General features: G+C 38.2%; 1 non-coding gene across 1 annotated transcript; it reads right to left on the minus strand.

Annotated features, from left to right (window-relative positions):
* Positions 1–16,696: 16,696 nt before the first annotated feature.
* LOC112804201 (small nucleolar RNA R71) lies at positions 16,697–16,804 on the minus strand. Its single transcript, XR_003202820.1, has one exon. It is a non-coding gene; the product is annotated as a small nucleolar RNA R71 (small nucleolar RNA).
* Positions 16,805–19,548: the final 2,744 nt, after the last annotated feature.

The raw sequence follows: 19,548 nt of genomic DNA on the forward strand, positions 1-19,548 counted from the left end.
CTACCACGTTAACCTAGTTAACGTGGCAATCAACGTGGGCTTATGATGGCTTCACAGGTGTTATTGGTGATCACATTTCTCATTAACGTTGCAAGCTCATTCCCATTCCACGTTAGTGGTCACGTTAACTAGATTAACGTGGCTACTAACGTGGTTCTTCCTTGCTTCCTTTGTCCTGAAATCAAGCAAATAAAGTGCATCAAAGCTCTAGCCAAAGTCATGAGATTATGCATCATCAATTTATCATTCAATTCTTGTAAAATCCTCATGAAATCATGTAAAATTCACAATAGTTGCTTGAATCAAGGTGTAAGTGTATTTTCATCCAAAACTTGCCTTATTCACTAAGAAAATGCATGAAACTACCCTAAAACAGTAAAGAAAAGGTCAGTGAAACTGGCCTAGATGCCCTGACATCACTAAGTGGTCTAGAGATATATGGGCTTTTTTGTAAGCCCATAGTAGAAGATGTCTAACTGCACCCACTTGAAAAATTTTTCAGAGGGGCATTTCCTTAGCATCTCTCTTTACCTCTCCCAGGCATCATAAAGAGATTCATGATCCTCTTGTTTAAAGCCTTGGATGTCCAGCCTTAGCTGTGTCATCCTTTTTGGAGGAAAATATTGATTCAGGAATTTCTCTAACAACTGTTTCCATATTCTTATGCTGGCTTTGGGTTGGTTATTTAACCACCTCTTAGCTTGGTCTTTCACAGCAAATGGAAACAGCAATAATCTGTAGACATCCTGATCCACTTCCTTATCATGTACTGTGTTAGCAATTTGTAAGAACTATGCCAGAAACTCAGTAGGTTCTTCCTGTGGAAGACCGGAATACTGGCAATTTTGCTGCACCATGATAATGAGCTGAGGATTTAGCTCAAAAGTGTTAGCTCTTATGGGGGTTATACAGATACTACTCCCATATGAAGTAGTAGTGGGGTTAGCATATGACCCCAAAGTCCTTGTAGACTGTTCATTTCCACTTAGGTCCATGATAGAGAAAGGAAGATGATGTGGATTGGAGATAGAAATATTATATTTATTATTTAAATACTTTTTTTTGAAAACCGAAAATAAAAGAAGATAAAATAAAATAAAATAAAATAAATGAAAGATTTTGGGTGAGGATTTTGGAAAAATGAAGAGAGAGAAAGTGGTTAGGAAGTTTTGAAAAAGATATGATTTTAGAAAATTTTTGACCAAGTCAACCCAAGGAATTCGAAATTTTATGAGGAATTAAAGGAAAAGGTATTTTTTATTTTTTGATTTTAATGTGGAGAGAGAAAAACAACAAAGTGACACCAAACTTGGAATTTTTAGATTAAAATAATGGAACAAACAAGAAAACTTTGAATGTTAAGATAAACACCAAGAACACTTTGAAGATCAAGATGAACAGTAAGAAAATTTTGAAAATATTTAAGAAAATAAGAACAAAAAGGACACCAAACTTAAAAATTTTTGTACTTGGAACTAATAATTCGAAAATGTATAAGATAATAAGCAACAAAAGACACCCAACTTAGAATTTTTAGAAAACCAAACACAATTTTTTTTTTCGAAAATTAAAAGGAAAAACACAAAGAGGACACCAGACTTAAAACATGAAACTAAAATCAAACAAAAGACTCAAATTTAGTGACTCTAAACCAACAAAAATAAATTATTCCTAATCTAAGCAACAAGATGAACCGTCAGTTGTCCAAACTCGAACAATCCCCAGCAACGGCACCAAAAACTTGGTGCATGGATTTGTGATCACACAACTCCGATACAACTAACCAGCAAGTGCACTGGGTCGTCCAAGTAATACCTTACGTGAGTAAGGGTCGATCCCACGGAGATTGCCGGCTTGAAGTAAGCTATGGTTATCTTGTAACTCTTAGTCAGGAGATTAATGATAAAAATGATTTCTGTTTATGAAAAATAAATAACATGAAATAAAAAGTACTTGTGATTCAGTAATGAGGAACAGGTTGAGGTTTTGGAGATGCTCTGTCTTCTGAATATCTACTTTCCTACTATTGTCTTCTTCACGCACGCAAGGCTCCCTCCATGGCAAGCTGTATGTTGGTGGATCACCATTGACAATGGATACCATCCGTCCTCTCAGTGAAAATGGTCCGACTATGGGTTACGTAGGGCTAATCATCTATCGGTTCTCACTCGTGCTGAAATAGGATCCATTGATCCTTTTGCACACTGTCACTGCACCCAACATTTGTGAGTTTGAAGCTCGTCACAGTCACCCCTTCCTAGATCCTACTCGGAATACCACAGACAAGGTTTAGACTTTTCGGATCTCAAGAGTGCTGCCAATTGATTCTAGCTTATACCACGAAGACTCTGGTTTCGCGGATTTGAACACTCTGTTGTTAAGAGTAGCAATCAAACTCGTAAACCAGGAACCCAAGAGATACACACTCAATCTAAGGTAGAACGGAGGTGGTTGTCAGGCACGCGTTCATAAGTTGAGAATGGTGACGAGGGTCACGGATCATCATATTCATCATGTTGAAGTGCGAATGAATATCTTAGAATAGAAACAAGCGTGATTTAATAGAAAACAGAAATAATTACATTAATCCATCGAGACACAGCAGAGCTCCTCACCCCCAACCATGGAGTTTAGAGACTCATGCCGTAGAAGATACAAAATTTAGATGTGAAATGACATGAGGTACAAAAAGAATCTCTAAAATTAGTTTTTATACTAAACTAGTAACCTGGGTTTACAGAAAATTAGTAAACTAAGATAGATGGTGCAGAAATCCACTTCCGGGGCCCACTTGGTGTGTGTTTGGGCTGAGCATTGAAGCTTTCACGTGTATAGGCTATTCTTGGAGTTAAACGCCAGCTTTGGTGCCAGTTTGAGTGTTTAACTCCAACTATTATGCCAGTTATGGCGTTTAATGCCAGAAAAGGGTAAAAAGCTGGCGTTTAAACACCAGTTTGCGCAATCAAATCTCGAGCAAAGTATGGACTATTATACATTGCTAGAAAGCCAAAGATGTCTAGTTTCCAACGCATTTGAGAGCATGCCAATTGGGCTTCTGTAGCTCTAGAAAATCCATTTTGCGTGCAGGAGGGTCAGAATCCAACAACATTTGCAGTCCTTTTTCAGCCTCTGAATCAGATTTTTGCTCAGGTCCCTCAATTTCAGCTAAAAAATACCTGAAATCACAAAAAACACACAAACTCATAGTAAAGTCAAGAAATGTGATTTTTGCATAAAAATTAATAAAAATATACTAAAAAGTAACTAAAGTACACTACAAACTACATGAAAATACCACCAAAAAGTGTACAAAATATCCGCTCATCAGTGGGCATGAAATTGAAGTACAAACAAGAGGCATCGTTTAAGCCCCCAAAACACCAACTGGGTAGCAAATGTGACGTTAGCCACACTAACTTCAGCACTAACGCCACACTTGTAGCGTTAGTGTGGCTAACGGCAGCAATAATGCCAAGTCACCCTGGACCTCAATTTGATTCACTTCTCTCTCAAGCCCACTTCAAAGTTCAAGCAAGCAAGCCCACAATCGTCAAGCAATCAAGGCCACAAGAAGCATCTAGAATAGTTAATTTTCATTTCATTGTAATTTACTTTCAATTTCATTTGAGTTGTAACTTAGGAAAGCTATATAAAGGCCTTAGTTTCTACATTCAAAAAAGGGAAGGAATGATGGAAAATTTAAGGAAGGGTGAGAGAGTGAAGACCAATTCGAGCTTCTGTGAATTGGCACACTCCAAGGGGAGTTGGTCTTCGGACCTCTCCCCTCCTACACTTTTCTTCCTTTTCTCTTATTTTTCTTTTCTTAGTAGTAGTTTAATTCTAGTTTGTACTTTTCATTTATGAACTTTGAAGTTTCAATTTCAGTTTTTATCTTCATCTTTATTTTTCTGCACTTTCTTTCTTTTCTGTTTTGGTAGCGCAATGAACAACTAACTCTTTGCATTTGGGTTAGAGAGCTCTATCGCATTTAATGGATCAATTGTAGTTTTCATTCCTCTTCCTCTTTCTTTTCTCCTGATTTTACTAGAAAGCTTTCGGTCTTTATCCAATTGGTTAGCTATCTTGGAAGAGAAGCCCTCCATAATTGGATCTCCTCGGAACCTTGGAAAAGGAATGAGGAGATCATGCTAGAAATGCTTTCTCATGTTGGACCGGATTGGGGTTTGGATGGATATTGTGACATTTAATCCTACCAACACTTTAATTTGGAAATACATGTGGTATAATCAGTGACCATACTTCATCTCTTCCCCTGAACAATTAAATCAAAGAATTAGGCAATCGTTCAAGCTTAGAGAGATTTGATTGCCAAGAAATTGGGATCCAATCACTTAAGATTGCCAAGGAGATCAATAAATGCATTGATTGAGGAAGGGATGAGAATAAACTTGATCCAGAGGGTTGCAATATCTCTTGATCCCAATGTTCATTTTATTTTAGTTCTTACATTTAGTTTTCTTGCCATTTTACTTTTCTGCACTTTATAATTTTCCTTTACATTCATGTAATTTACATTTCCTTGTTGCTTATCACTCCAATATGATTCGTCTAACTAGGATAATCAATTAACCATTGATTGCATAATTTGTTAATCCCTGTGGATTTGACCTCACTCTATTGTGAGTTTTTACTTGTCGACAATTCGGTATACTTGCTAAAGGAAAATTTGTTGAGAGACAAGTTTTCGTGCATCAATTGCCCACCCGAACACTGTTGCTTGATATAAAATCAAGACGGTGGAGGATTGACACGTCATCAAGAGGAACCTTACCATAAGGGGCAATCAACTCTGTGGCAAAAGTCATACCATCAAATTCCTTGTCATCAAAATCATAAGGCCCGACAGTCCTCAGCTTCTAGGGAGGAGGACCAGTTGAAGTAGGAGAGGAGGTAGCGCCAGATGTCACCACGGGCAAATCAGTAGAAACCGTCTGAACTCGAGGGGTCGGGATGACTTTCCTCGGCCCCTGAGGATTAGATTCCAGCTTCTTCAGAGGCAGTTGCGGAGACCCCTTCCCTGAAGTCTTCCTTGACAAATTAGACGCAACCACTGCCTTCTTCGCCTTTCGGAATAGCATCATCAAATCCGAAGAGCTCACCATCTCTGAAAGGAAGCCAGGGAAACAATTACATAGCAGATAATGACAATACCGCAACCAATAAAAGAAATTTCTTTATGAGAAAAGAGGTCGGATGCTACCTAGCTCGGAACGGAGAAAAGAAGAATCTCCTAGAAATCTCTTTGTATCCAGGTGAGGAGGCTCCCCCCAATGCTCCTATAAAACACCCACAAAAGCCCTCTCTACTTCATCTAAACTCTCTCAGGGATATTCAAGAACTGCTGGATGTTTTTGCCACCATAAGGGGAAAGTCGGCTCATCGTTTTCGTCCAAAAAGAAGGTGTAGACTTCCTCAATAGCCGGACTTTTAAAAAAAATTATTAAAGTCCCAAAAAGAGTCATCAAACATAGAAAACATTTTTCTACCCTCGGTAGCCCGAAGGAGATTGATAAACCGCTATTTTACGGTTTATCTTATGCTTATTTCAGTAGATTTTACCCATTATTCTCACACTTATTCATGTAAATTGCATGTTTTACATTTTTCTTCCTGATTTTGTGCTATAATTGAAAACATGTTTCTTTGGTCTTAATTTAGCTAATTTTAATCCTCTCTTATTACCATTCGATGCCGTGATATGTTTGCTAAGTGTTTTCATGATTTATGGGGCAGGAATGGCTTAGAGGATGGAAAGGAAGCATGCAAAAGTGGAAGAAATACAAGAAATTGAAGGAATTGCTAAGTTGTCAACCGTGACCTCTTCGTATTCAATTGATCATAACTTGAGTTACCAAGGTCCGAATGAGGGGGTTCTAGTTGCGTTTGAAAGCTAGCATCCAGGGCTTCAAAATGATATAAAATTTGCCATAGTTGCCTTGCTTTTAGGCAACGCGTATGCATGGATAGTACGTGGTGGAGGAAATTGTGATCCTCAAAGTTGGTCTCTTTGTATTTGTATGAAATCAAAAATACCCCAAAGAGATCATGGTGTGATAAATTGGGATCTTAATAATCCCTGGTGTGATCATAACTCCGTTCAACTTAACCAGCAAGTGTACCGGGTCATCCAAGTAATACCTTACGTGAGTAAGGGTCGATCCCACAGAGATTGTTGGTATGAAGCAAGCTATGGTCACCTTGTAGATCTCAGTTAGGCAGATTAAATTGGTTTATGGGTTTTCGAAAATAGAAATAAGAAAATAAATAATAAAAGGGATAGAGTACTCATGCAGCCTCATTGGTGGGAATTTCAGATAAGCGAATGAAGATACTGTATGGTTCAAGGACGCCTGCTCTCCCACTGCTTCAACTCAATCCTTCTTACTCCTTTCCATGGCAAGCTGTATGTAGGGCATCACCGTTGTCAATGGCTACATCCCATCCTCTCAGTGAAAATGTTCCTATGCTCTGTCACAGCACGGCTAATCATCTGTCGGTTCTCAATCAGGTTAGAATAGAATCCCTTGATTCTTTTGCGCTTGTCATCACGCCCAGCCTTCAGGAGTTTGAAGCTCGTCACAGTCATTCAATCACAGAATCCTACTCGGAATACCATAGACAAGGTTTAGACTTTCCGGATCCTCATGAATGCCGCCATCTATCTAACTTATACCACGAAGATTCTGTTGGGGAATCTAAGAGATACACATTCAAGCTCTGTTGCATGTAGAACGGAAGTGGTTGTCAATCACGTGTGTTCATAAGTGAGAATGATAATGAGGGTTACTTATCATCACATTCATCATGTTCTTGGGTACGAATGAATATCTTGGAATAAGAATAAGAGAGAATTGAATAAAAGACAATAGAATTGCATTAATACTTGAGGTACAGCAGAGCTCCACACCCTTAATCTATGGTGTGCAGAAACTCCACCGTTGAAAATACATAAGTAATAGGTTCAAGCATGGCCGAATGGCCAGCCCTCTCCATGATCAAGTGACCGAATAGTCAAGAGATTAAACTGTCAAAAGATGTCTAATACAATAGATAAATGTTCTATTTATAATAAACTAGCTCCTAGGGTTTACATGAGTAAGTAATTGATGCATAAATTCACTTCCGGGGCCCACTTGGTGTATGTTTGGGCTGAGCTTGATCAATCCACGAGCTAAGGCTTCTCTTGGAGTTGAACTTCGAGTTATGACGTGTTTTGGGCGTTCAACTCCGGATCATGACGTTTTTCTGGCGTTTAACTCCAGACAGCAGCATGAACTTGGCGTTCAACGCCAAGTTACGTCGTCAATCTTCGAATAAAGCATGAACTATTATATATTGCTGGAAAGCTCTGGATGTCTACTTTCCATCGCCGTTGAGAGCGCGCCAATTGAAGTTCCGTAGCTCCAGAAAATCCATTTCGAGTGCAGGGAGGTCAGATTCCAACAGCATCAGCAGTCCTTTTGTCAGCCTCTTTCAGAGTTTTGCTCAAGTCCCTCAATTTCAGCCAGAATTTACCTGAAATTATAGAAAAACACACAAACTCATAGTAAAGTCCAGAAATGTGAATTTAACATAAAAACTAATGAAAACATCCCTAAAAGTAGCTTGAACTTACTAAAAACTACCTAAAAACAATGCCAAAAAGCGTATAAATTATCCGCTCATCAGTACGGCAGACAAGCGACGCGTACGCATGGGCGACGCGTACACGTGACAGAACCACGTGCTGGACATATCAGAAATTGTTGGGGGCAATTTCTGGGCTGTTTTTGGCCCAGTTCCAAGTCCGAAAACACAGATTAGAGGCCGCAGAGTGGGGGAATCAAGGAGACACTTCTCATTCACATAATTTTAGGTTTTAGATGTAGTTTTCTAGAGAGAGATGCTCTCTCCTCTCTCTCCTCTCTCTAGGTTCTTAGGGTTGTAGGTTTATTTCTTCTCAAATTTGCAGGTTCAATGTTCCTTTAATTTAGTTTTCTTCTACTTTTATTTATTCTATTACTTTAGTTTATCTTCTTCTCTTGTAAATTTCAATTTTCCACCATTTTTATGTTTATGATCTCTTGTTACGTATGGTTTCTTTTAATGATATTTCTGTTCTCTATGTTTATTGTTACTCTCTTTAATTGTTAGTCATTTATGTTTGCAATTGGTTGTTTAGATTTATTTTCCTTGTTAGTTTTCTATGCTTTTATTTTGTGCCTACCAAGTGTTTGACAAAATGCTTGGAAGGATGTTAGATTAGATTTTTCTCCTCTTGGCTTTAGTTGATTAATTGGTGACTCTTGAGTTATCAAACTCGTTTGTTGATTGATAATTAGAAGTTGCTAATTGAATTGAATTCCACTAAAGCTAGTCTTTTCTTAGGAGTTGACTAGGACTTGAGGAATCAAATTGATTCATCCACTTGACTTTTCTTCATAGTTAGAGGTTAACTAAGTGGGAGCAATGGATAATTATTTGTCACAATTGAGGATGATAATGAGGATAGGACTTCTAGTTCTCATTCCTTGCCAAGAGCTTTTCTAGTTGTTAGTTTAATTCTTGCACTTTACTTTTCTTGTTTCCTATCTCAAAACCCCAAAGATACTTCATAGCCAACAATAATAACACTTTCCTGCAATTCCTTTGAGACATGACCCAAGGTCTGAATACTTCGGTTATTATTTTTAGGGGTTTGTTACTTGTGACAACCAAATTTTTGTATGAAAGGATTATTGTTGGTTTAGAAACTATACTTGCAACGAGAATTTATTGTAAAATTCTTGACCACACAAAAATTCATTCATCAAAGATCCAAGAATCCTTCTTCTTGGCCACTTCTGGTTTGGTCAGCACAAACAAGAAAAGGAAAAGGTGTAAAGTATGTCGGATACCCAGCTCCTGGCACAACAACTGGAAGATCTTCATAAAAGCCCCAGAATTTGGGTGAAGTTGCGACGGGGCCACATCACAGTTCCACAAAACTTCATTCTCAAATTCAGTAAAGGGAAGGGTAATACCTAGCTGGGAGAAGAAATAGTCATAGGCATAGAAAAAGGGACGTTCTGTCCGATCTAAGGGAGGAAAACTAACTCTCTCCTCAGGATCGGGCGACACCAGCTCATAGTTCTTTTCATTATCTGTAGTACTACATATCCTATGAAATTTCCTAAGTTTCTCACAATACTCTGGGTCGGCCACAGTGACACACATCAACTCTATAGAATCTAACCAGTCAGCCATACCAGGGGGAACCTTTGTAGACATCTCAACGATATTTTTACGTGAAGACATAAAGAAACTACACCTACAGCAAGAAAATAAAAAGAATGTCCCCTTCGAACAACTCGGACAGAAATAGAAAATGAAGAAACCACCAGCAAATAGTAGGTATTGCAACAAAAGGGCACCCCATGATTCACAAAAAAGCAAAAGAATCATAATCAAGACCCTGAGGCACCCTTTGGAGGCAATAGTGCAGATACAGAAAGAAGAAACGCAAAAAATCGAAACCCTTGCCTTACCAACAAACAAGAAAGAAATCAAAGAACTTTAACCTTTTTAAAACCCAAAAACAAAGCAAGATCAAAACTTTGAAAGGAAAATAGAAACATGCAACAGAGAACAAAACACCAAAAATGCAACCAGGAAAGGGAAGGGAAAATGTAACACCAACATGCAACGAAGAAAGAAGTAGCAGTGGCGGACACACAGAAAAACACCAACAATCCACGAGTGCCTCAAAAAGCTTCAGAGAAGAAGGAAGCTTGGGGCAAAATCAAGGGAGCCAGACGTAAAAGTTTTTTGCAGAAAAATAAAAAAAAAGTAGAAAAGTGAAAAGAAATAAAAAACCTTTGCAATTTCAAATTGAAGGAGGGAACGAAACTGATGCATGAAAACTTGTCTCTCAACAAATTTCCCTTCGGCAAGTATATCGAATTATCGTCAAGTAAAAACTCACAATAGAGTGAGGTCGAATCCCACAGGGATTGATTGGTCAAGCAACTTTAGTTGAAAGAGTATGCTAGTTGAGCTAAACAGAATGTAGTTTGAGAATTGCAAAAAATTAAACGGTGGGAAAGTAAATAGCAGAAAATAAAGTGCAGAATCTTAGATGGGGATTTGGGGAAATGAGCATGTAAATAAATGGCAGAAAGTAAAGAGAATGGGTAAGATCAGAAATGGGGAATTCATTAGGCTCAGGAGATGTTGTATTCTCTGGACCAAATTCATTTTCATCTCTTCCTCAATCAAAGCATTTATTGATCTTCTTGGCAATCTTAAGTGATTAGGTTCCATTTCCTTGGCAACCCAATCTCTCTAAGCTTGAACAATTGCCCAATTCCTTGATTTAATTTCTCATGGGAATAGATGAAGTGTGGTCACTGATTATACCACATGTATTTCCAAATCAAAGTGTTGGGAGGATTACATGACACTATATCCGCCCAGACCCCAATTTGGTCCAACATGAGAAAGCATTTCTAGCATGATCTCCTCATCCCTTTCCAAGGCTTAGGGAGATCCAATTATGGAGAGTTTCGTTTCCAAGACAACTAACCAATTGAATTAAGATCGAAAGCTTTCTAGTAAATCAAAAGAGAGGAAAGAAGAAGAGAATGAAAACTATAATTGATCCATCAAATTACAACAGAGCTCCCTAACCCAATGAAAGGGGTTTAGTTATTCATAACTCTAGAAATGGAAAATGGCAGAAAAGAATACATCATTAGCTAAAAGTGCAGAAAAGTAAATATACAGAGGGTAGTTCTCCAAAGTGCCAATCTTCTCTATAGTTCAAAACTACTCCTATATATACTACTTCTCTTGATCTTCTAGTGAGTTCTTCAAGTCTTGGATGTGGGCCTTAGATCTTGAGTTGAAGCAGTTACAATCTTTAGTGGGCTCTGCTTACAGAAAAGTATGAATTAGGCATTGGCGTTAGTGAAGTTAACGTTAAGGGACATTGTGGGTTCGAGAATGTTAGTGGCAATCACCTTTTTCACTAACGTTCCAACCCTATATAATCCACGTTAACTCCAACGTTAGTGGCACTAACGTGACCACTAACGTTGCCTTACAAACATTCGCAAGCGTTATTAGGACTCACCTTTCCCAATAACGTTGCCTTGTGCCCCTTGTCCCTACTTTAGAGTTCACGTTAGTGTAACTAACGTGGCTCTTAACGTGGGTATGCCTCATCTTCGGGAGCATTACTGGCACTCACCTTTGTCACTAACGCTCCAAGTGCCCCTTCTCTCCATGTTATAGCTCACGTTAACTAAGTAAACGTGGTCACTAACGTGGTAGTGAATGCCATCTCCAACGTTAGTGACAAAGGTGAGTGTCACTAACATTGGCTCATCAATCTTAGCTCCACTTTAACTTTCACGTTAGTGGTCTTAACGTGACCACTAACATGGGCAATGCTAGTTTGATCCAACGTTAGTGACAAAGGTGAGTGTCACTAACGTTGGCATTGTTCCTCTCTTCCACGTTAGAGTTCACGTTAACTAAGTTAACGTGACTCTTAACGTGGTTCATTGCCACATTTTGGAGCGTTAGTGGTGTTCACATTTACCACTAACATTGCAGCTTTCTTTGTCTCCATGTTAACTACCACGTTAATCTAGATAACGTGGCCATTAACGTGGGCTTATGATGGCTTTGCAGGCGTTATTGGTGATCACTTTTCCCATTTACGTTGCAAGCTCTTTCCCATTCCACGTTAGTGGTCACGTTAACAAGGTTAACGTGGCTACTAACGTGGTTCTTCCTTGCTTCCTTTCTCCTAAAATCAAGCAAATAAAGTGCATCAAAGCTCTAGTCAAAGTCATGAGATTATGCATCATCAATTTGTCATTCAATTCTTACAGAATCCTCATGAAATCATGTGCAATTCACAATAGTTGCTTGAATCAAGGTGTGAGTGTATTTTCATCCAAAACTTGCCTTATTGTCTAAGAAAATGCATAAAACTACCTTAAAATAGTAAAGAAAAGGTCAGTGAAACTGGCCTAGATGCCCTGGCATCAGAAACGACAAAAAGGAATTAAAAGCCCTATTAATAGGCTTTGAAGCACTTGCATACTCCCAAGGAAACAATGCTTTTGAGAAACGAACGTAGCAATAAAGAAGCGAAAACTAAAAAACCGCTACGCATTTTGACGCAAAACTCACATAGGAAAGAGCAGACCGGACAGATGCTTGAACACGACTTCCTCAAAGGGATCGAAGCTTGGAAGCACGATCTCAAGGGGAAGATCGAAGCTCAAGTAGGGGTACTATTCATACCCTGGACCGAGCTATAAGGTCCAGGATGGATGATGACAGAAACGGCCAACCTCTAAAGGTTGGCTCGCCACTGACCTTTTCGTAAAGAGTTTGACCAAAATTGCCAAAGAGGCCCAAGGAGGCCCAAAGGTGAAGGAATTATCGCCCATATGAGGGCGGTTGACCAAAAGATAAAGATCTCCTTCACAAAAGATAAATATAAGATAACCAACTTATCTTAAAGGAAGATCATCAATCACTACTATAAATACACTTGAGTACCCAGGTATAAGATATACTTCAATTCTACAAAAAAACCTACCTAAAGCCCGTACTGACTTAAGCATTGGAGTCTCTTGCAGGTACCACCCCGTCCGGTGAACAAGGACCAGCATCATCTCTGATGAGCGGATAATTTATACGCTTTTTGGCATTATTTTTAGGTAATTTTTAGTAGGATCTAGCTACTTTTAGGTATGTTTTCATTAGTTTTTATGCTAAATTCACATTTCTGGACTTTACTATGAGTTTGTGTTTTTCTGTGATTTCAAGTATTTTCTGGCTGAAATTGATGGACCTGAGCAAAACTTTGATAGAAGGCTGATAAAGGACTGCTGATGCTGTTGGATTCTGACCTCCCTACACTCAAGAATTCCAAATGGCACGCTCTCAACGGCGTTAGAAAGTAGACATCCAGAGCTTTCCAGCAATATATAATAGTCCATACTTTATTCGAGATTAGACAACGCAAACTGGTGCTCAACGCCAGTTCCACGCTGCATTCTGGAGTCAAACGCCAGAAACACGTCACAGACCAGAGTTAAATGCCAAAAACATGTTACAACTTGGCGTTTAACTCCAAGAGAAGCCTCTACACGTGTAAAGCTCAAGCTCAGCCCAAGCACACACCAAGTGGGCCCCAAAAGTAGATTTCTGCATCAATTACTTAATTCTGTAAACCCTAGTAGTTAGTCTAGTATAAATAGGACATTTTACTATTGTACTAGGTGTCTTTGATTGTATAGTCTCTTGACCATTCGGTCTTTTGATCATTCATGGGGGCTGGCCATTCGGCCATGCCTGGACCTTCATCACTTATGTATTTTCAACGGTGGAGTTTCTACACACCATAGATTAAGGTTTGGAGCTCTACTGTACCTCAAGTTTTAATGCAAAGTACCACTATTTTCTATTCAATTCAAGCTTATTCTTATTATAAGATATTGGTTGTAGTTCAACATGACGAATGTGATGATCCGTGACACTCATCATCATTCTCACCTATGAACGCGTGATTGACAACCACTTCTGTTCTACCTTAGACCGAGCGCATATCTCTTGGATTCCTTAATCAAAATTTTTGTGGTATAAGCTAGAATTGATGGCGGCATTCAGGAGAATCTGGAAAGTCTAAACCTTGTCTGTGGTATTCCGAGTAGGATTCAGGGATTGAATAACTGTGACGAGCTTCAAACTCGCGATTGTTGGGCGTGATGACAAACGCAAAAGAATCAAAGGATTCTATTCCGGCATGATCGAGAACCGACAGATGATTAGCCGTGCTGTGACAAGAGCATTTGGACCTTTTTCACTGAGAGGATGGGAAGTAGCCATTGACAACGGTGATGCCCTACATATAGCTTGCCAGGGAAAGGAGAAAGAAGGATTGGATGAAAGCAGTAGGAAAGTAGAGATTCAGAAGGAACACAGCATCTCCATACACTTATCTGAAATTCCCACCATTGAATTTCATGAGTAACTCTATCTTTATTTTATTCTTTATTTTATTATTATTTTCAAAAAACCATTATAACCATTTGAATCCGCCTGACTGAGATTTACAAGATGACCATAGTTTGCTTCATACCAACAATCCCCATGGGATCGACCCTTACTCACGTAAGGTATTACTTGGACGACCCAGTGCACTTGCTGGTTAGTTGTGCGGAGTTGTGACAAAGTGTGATTCACGTTTGAGAGCGCTACCAAGTTTATTGGCGCCATTGTTGATGATCACAATTTCGTGCACCAAGTTTTTGGCGCCGTTGCCGGGGACTGTTCGAGTTTGGACAACTGATGGTTCATCTTGTTGCTCAGATTAGGTAATTTTCTTTTTGTTTTATTTTCAAAAATTTTTTCAAAAATCTTTCAAAAAATTTTTACTTCTGTTTTCGAAAACTTATTCAAAATTTTTAAGAATGAATTCTAGTGTTTCATGAAGCATGATGAAGCTTGGTTGGCTGAAAAGCCATGTCCAAATCCTTTTGGATTGGGGCTTCCACTTGTCAGCATAAAGGGCATGTATATGGAGTTGGATGAAGTATCAACTGTTGCATGCCTAATTAATATCCTAAAGCGGGTTGGCTATTAAGCCATGTCCAACACCTAGATCGGAGCTTTAGGCTAACATTGAAAGATTCGTGGAATTCTTATTAAAAATTTTGAATTTCTTATTTTATTTTTCCTATATGTTTTCAAAAAAAAATAATATAATTCAAACAATCATAAAATCATAAAAACCAAAAATATGTTTTTGTTTCTTGTTTGAGTCTAGTGTCAATTTTTAAGTTTGGTCTCAATTGCATGTTTTAAAAACTTTTGCATTTTTTTCGAAAATTCATGCATGTGTTCTTCATGATGATCTTCAAGTTGTTCTTGGTAAGTCTTCTTGTTTGATCTTCATATTTTCTTGTTTTGTGTTTTTTGTTGTTTTTCATATGCATTTTTGCATTCATAGTGTCTAAACATGAAAAATTTCTAAGTTTGGTGTTTTGCATGTTTTCTTTTCTTGAAAATTTTTCAAAAATAAGTTCTTGATGTTCATCATGATTTTCAATGTGTTCTTGGTATTCATCTTGACATTCATAGTGTTCTTGCATGCATCATGTGTTTTGATTCATAATTTTCATGTTATGAGTCATTTTTTGTGTTTTTCTCTCTCATCATTAAAAATTCAAAAATAAAAAATATCTTTTCCTTATTTTGCTCATAATTTTCGAAAATTTGAGTTGACTTAGTAAAAATTTTTTAAAAAAACTTAGCTATTTCTTATAAGTCAAGTCAAATTTTCAATTTTAAAAATCTTATCTTTTCAAAACTTTTTCAAAAATCAAATCTTTTTCATTTTTTATTTATTTTCAAAAATTTTCAACTTTGATTTTCAAAATCTTTTTCTTATCTTTATTTCATAATTTTCGAAAACTTTACTAACAATTAATGTGATTAATTCAAAATTTTGAAGTTTGTTACTTTCTTATTAAGAAAGGTTCAATTTTTAAATTCTAGAATCATATCTTTTAGTTTCTTGTTAGTCAAGTAATCAATTTTAATTTTAAAAATCAAATCTTTTTTCAAAATATCTTTTTCAATCATATCTTTTTAAAATATCTTTTTCAAATCATATCTCTTTCAAAAATTTGATTTCAAAAATCTTTTCTAACTTCTTATCTTTTCAAAATTGATTTTCAAATCTTTTTCAACTAACTAATTGACTTTTTGTTTGTTTCTTATCTTTTTCAAGACCATTTAACTACTTTCCTCTCCCTAATTTTCGAAAATCACTTCCCTCCTTTTCAAAAATTTTTTAATTAACTAATTATTTCATATTTTAATTTTAATTTTAATTCTTCTCTTAATTTTCAAAAATCACTAACCCTTTTTAAAAATTAATTTTTGAAATTCTCTCCCTCTCATCTTCTTCTATTTATTTATTTATCTACTAACACTTCTCTTCATCTCAAGAATTCAAACCTATCTCCCCCCTTGTGTTTGGATTCTTAACTCTTTTCTTTCTTCTATTCCTTTCTTCTTCTACTAACATAAAGGAATCTCTATACTGTGACATAGAGGATTCCTCTTCCTTTTCTATTCTCTTCTCTTTCATATGAGCAGGAACACGGAAAAAGGCATTCTTATTGAAGCTGATCCTGAACCTGAAAGGACTATGAAGAGGAAACTAAGAGAAGCTAAATTACAACAAGCCAGAGACAACCTTACTGAAATTTTCGAACAAGAAAAGGATATGGCAGCCGAACCCAACAACAATAATGCAAGGAGGATGCTTGGTGATTATACTACACCTACTTCCAAGTTTGACGGAAGAAGCATCTCAATCCCTGCCGTTGGAGCAAACAATTTTGAGTTGAAACCTTAACTAGTTGCTCTAATGCAACAGAACTACAAGTTCCATGGACTTCCATCAGAAGATCCCTATCCGTTTTTAACTGAATTCTTGCAGATCTGTGAGAATGTTAAGACTAATGGAGTAGATCCTGAAGTCTACAGGCTTATGCTTTTCCCTTTTGCTGTAAGAGACAAAGCTAGAACATGGTTGGACTCACAACCTAAAGATAGCCTGCACTCTTGGGATAAGCTGGTTACGGTCTTCTTGGCTAAGTTTTTTCCTCCTCAAAAGCTGAGCAAGCTTAGAGTGGATGTTCAGACCTTCAAACGAAAAGATGGTGAATCCCTCTATGAAGCTTGGGAGAGATACAAGCAGATGACCAAAAGGTGTCCTTCTGACATGCTTTCAGAGTGGACCATTTTGGATATATTCTATTATGGTCTATCTGAGTTCTCTAAGATGTCACTGGACCATTCTACAGGTGGATCCATTCACCTAAAGAAAACGCCTGCAGAAGCTCAAGAACTCATTGACATGGTTGCAAATAACCAATTCATGTACACTTCTGAGAGGAATTCTGTGAATAATGGGATGCCTTAGAGGAAGGGAGTTCTTGAAATTGATGCTCTGAATGCCATATTGGCTCAGAACAAAATGTTGACTCAGCAAGTCAACATGATTTCTCAAAGTCTGAATGGATGACAAAATGCATCCAACGGTACTAAAGAGGCATCTTCTGAAGAAGAAGCCTATGATACTGAGAACCCTGCAATGGCAGAGGTAAATTACATGGGTGAACCTTATGGGAACACCTATAATTTCTCATGGAGAAATCATCCAAATTTCTCATGGAAGGATCAACAAAAGCCTCAACAAGGCTTTAATAATGGTGGAAGAAATAGGCTCAGCAATAGCAAGCCTTTTCCATCATCTTTTCAGCAACAGACAAAAAATTCTTAGCAGAGTACCTCTAGCTTAGCAAATATAGTCTTTTATCTGTCCAAGGCCACTTTAAATTTCATGAGTGAAATAAGGTCCTCCATCAAAAATTTAGAGGCACAAGTGGGCCAGCTTAGTATGAAAGTCACTGAAACTCCTCCTAGTACTCTCCCAAGTAATACTGAAGAAAATCCAAAAAGAGAGTGCAAGGCCATTGACATAATCAACATGGCCGAACCTAGAGAGGAAGGGGAGGACGTGAATCCCAATGAGGAAGACCTCATGGGATGTCTCCCAGACAAGAAAGAGTTCCCTATTGAGGACCTAAAGGAATCTGAGGCTCATATAGAGACCATAGAGATTCCTTTAAACCTCTTTCTGCCATTCAAGAGCTCTAAAAACTATTCTTCCTTTGAAGAGGATGAAGATGTAAATGAAGAAAAAGTTGCTCAATATCTAGGAGCCATCATGAAGCTGAATGCTATGTTGTTTGGTAATGAGACTTGGGAAGGTGAACCTCCCTTGCTCATTAGTGAACTAGATACATGGGTTCAGCAAACTTTACCTCAAAAGAGACAAGATCCTGGTAAATTCTTAATACCCTGTACCATAGTCACCATGAACTTTGAGAAGGCTCTGTGTGACATAGGGTCAAGCATAAATCTTATGCCACTCTCTGTAATGGAGAAGTTGGGGATCATTGAGGTACAGCCTGCCACATTCTCATTACAGATGGCAGACAAGTCAGTAAGACAAGCTTATGGATTGGTAGAGGATGTGTTAGTGAAGGTTGAAGGCCTTTACATCCCTGCTGATTTCATAATCTTAGACACTAGGAAGGAGGAGGATGAATGCATCATCCTTGGAAGACCTTTCCTAGCCACAGCAGGAGCTGTGATAGATGTTAACAAAGGAGAATTAGTCCTTCAATTGAATGGGGACTACCTTGTGTTTAAGACCCAAGGGTGTTCTTCTGTATACATGGAGAGGAAGCATAAAAAGCTTCTCTCAATATAGAGTCAAACAGAGCCCCCACAATCAAACTCTAAGTTTGGTGTTAAACCCCCACATTCAAACTCTAAGTTTGGTGTTGGGAGTCTACAACATTGACCTGATCACCTGTGAGGCTCCATGAGAGCCCACTGTCAAGCTAGTGACATTAAAGAAGCACTTATTGGGAGGCAACCCAATTTTTATTTATCTAATTTTATTTTTATCATTCTTTTATGTTTTATTAGGTTTATGATCATGTGGAGTCACAAAAAATACTAAAATTAAAAACGGAATCAAAAACAGCAGAAGAAACAGCACACCCTGGAAGAAGGGCTTACTGGCGTTTAAACGCCAGAATAGAGCATGGATCTGGCGTTGAATGCCAGAAACATGCAGTAATCTAGCATTTAAACGCCAGGATTACACACTGAGGAAAGCTGGCGTTCAACGCCAGAAACATGCTACAGACTGGTGTTGAACGCCCAAAACAAGCATAGAACTGGCGTTTAACGCCAGAAACAAGCATCAATCTGGCGTTAAATGCCAAGATTGCATGCAGAGGGCGTTTTACACGCCACATTGGTGCAGGGATGTAAATCCTTGACTCCTCAGGATCTGTGGACCCCACAGGATCATCTCAAGATTTGTGGACCCCACAGGATCCCTACCTACCTCAACTCACCTTCTCTCTCCTTCACCAATCACCTCAATCTTTTTTCCCCATCACCTCTTCGCCACTCACATCCATCCATCCTTCCCACCCAAACCCACCCTAAATGGCCGAAACACAAACATCTCTCCCTCTCCTCCATATCTTCTTCTTCTATTCTTTCTTCTTTTGCTTGAGGGCGAGCAACATTCTAAGTTTAGTGTGGTAAAAGCATAGCTTTTTGTTTTTTCATAACCATTTATGGTACCTAAAGCCAGAGAAACCTCAAGAAAGAGGAAAGGGAAGGCAATTCCTTCCCCATCTGAGTCTTGAGAGATGGAGAGATTCATCTCAAGGATCTATAGCTCAGTAATAGAGCATTTGACTGCACATCAAGAAAGCCCACTCATGGACCTCATCAAGAAATTCCTAAGATGCCTCAAGGGATAAATTTTCCTCCACACAACTATTGGGAGCAACTAAGGATAGGAGCACCAAAATCACTAGGGATCAAGCCACAAAGGCAAGGAAGAGACATAGAGGAGCCCAAGGATACCATTGCTCCTTC

Source organism: Arachis hypogaea, chromosome 5, assembly GCF_003086295.3.
Source record: "Arachis hypogaea cultivar Tifrunner chromosome 5, arahy.Tifrunner.gnm2.J5K5, whole genome shotgun sequence".
Classification (NCBI taxonomy): Eukaryota; Viridiplantae; Streptophyta; class Magnoliopsida; order Fabales; family Fabaceae; genus Arachis; species Arachis hypogaea.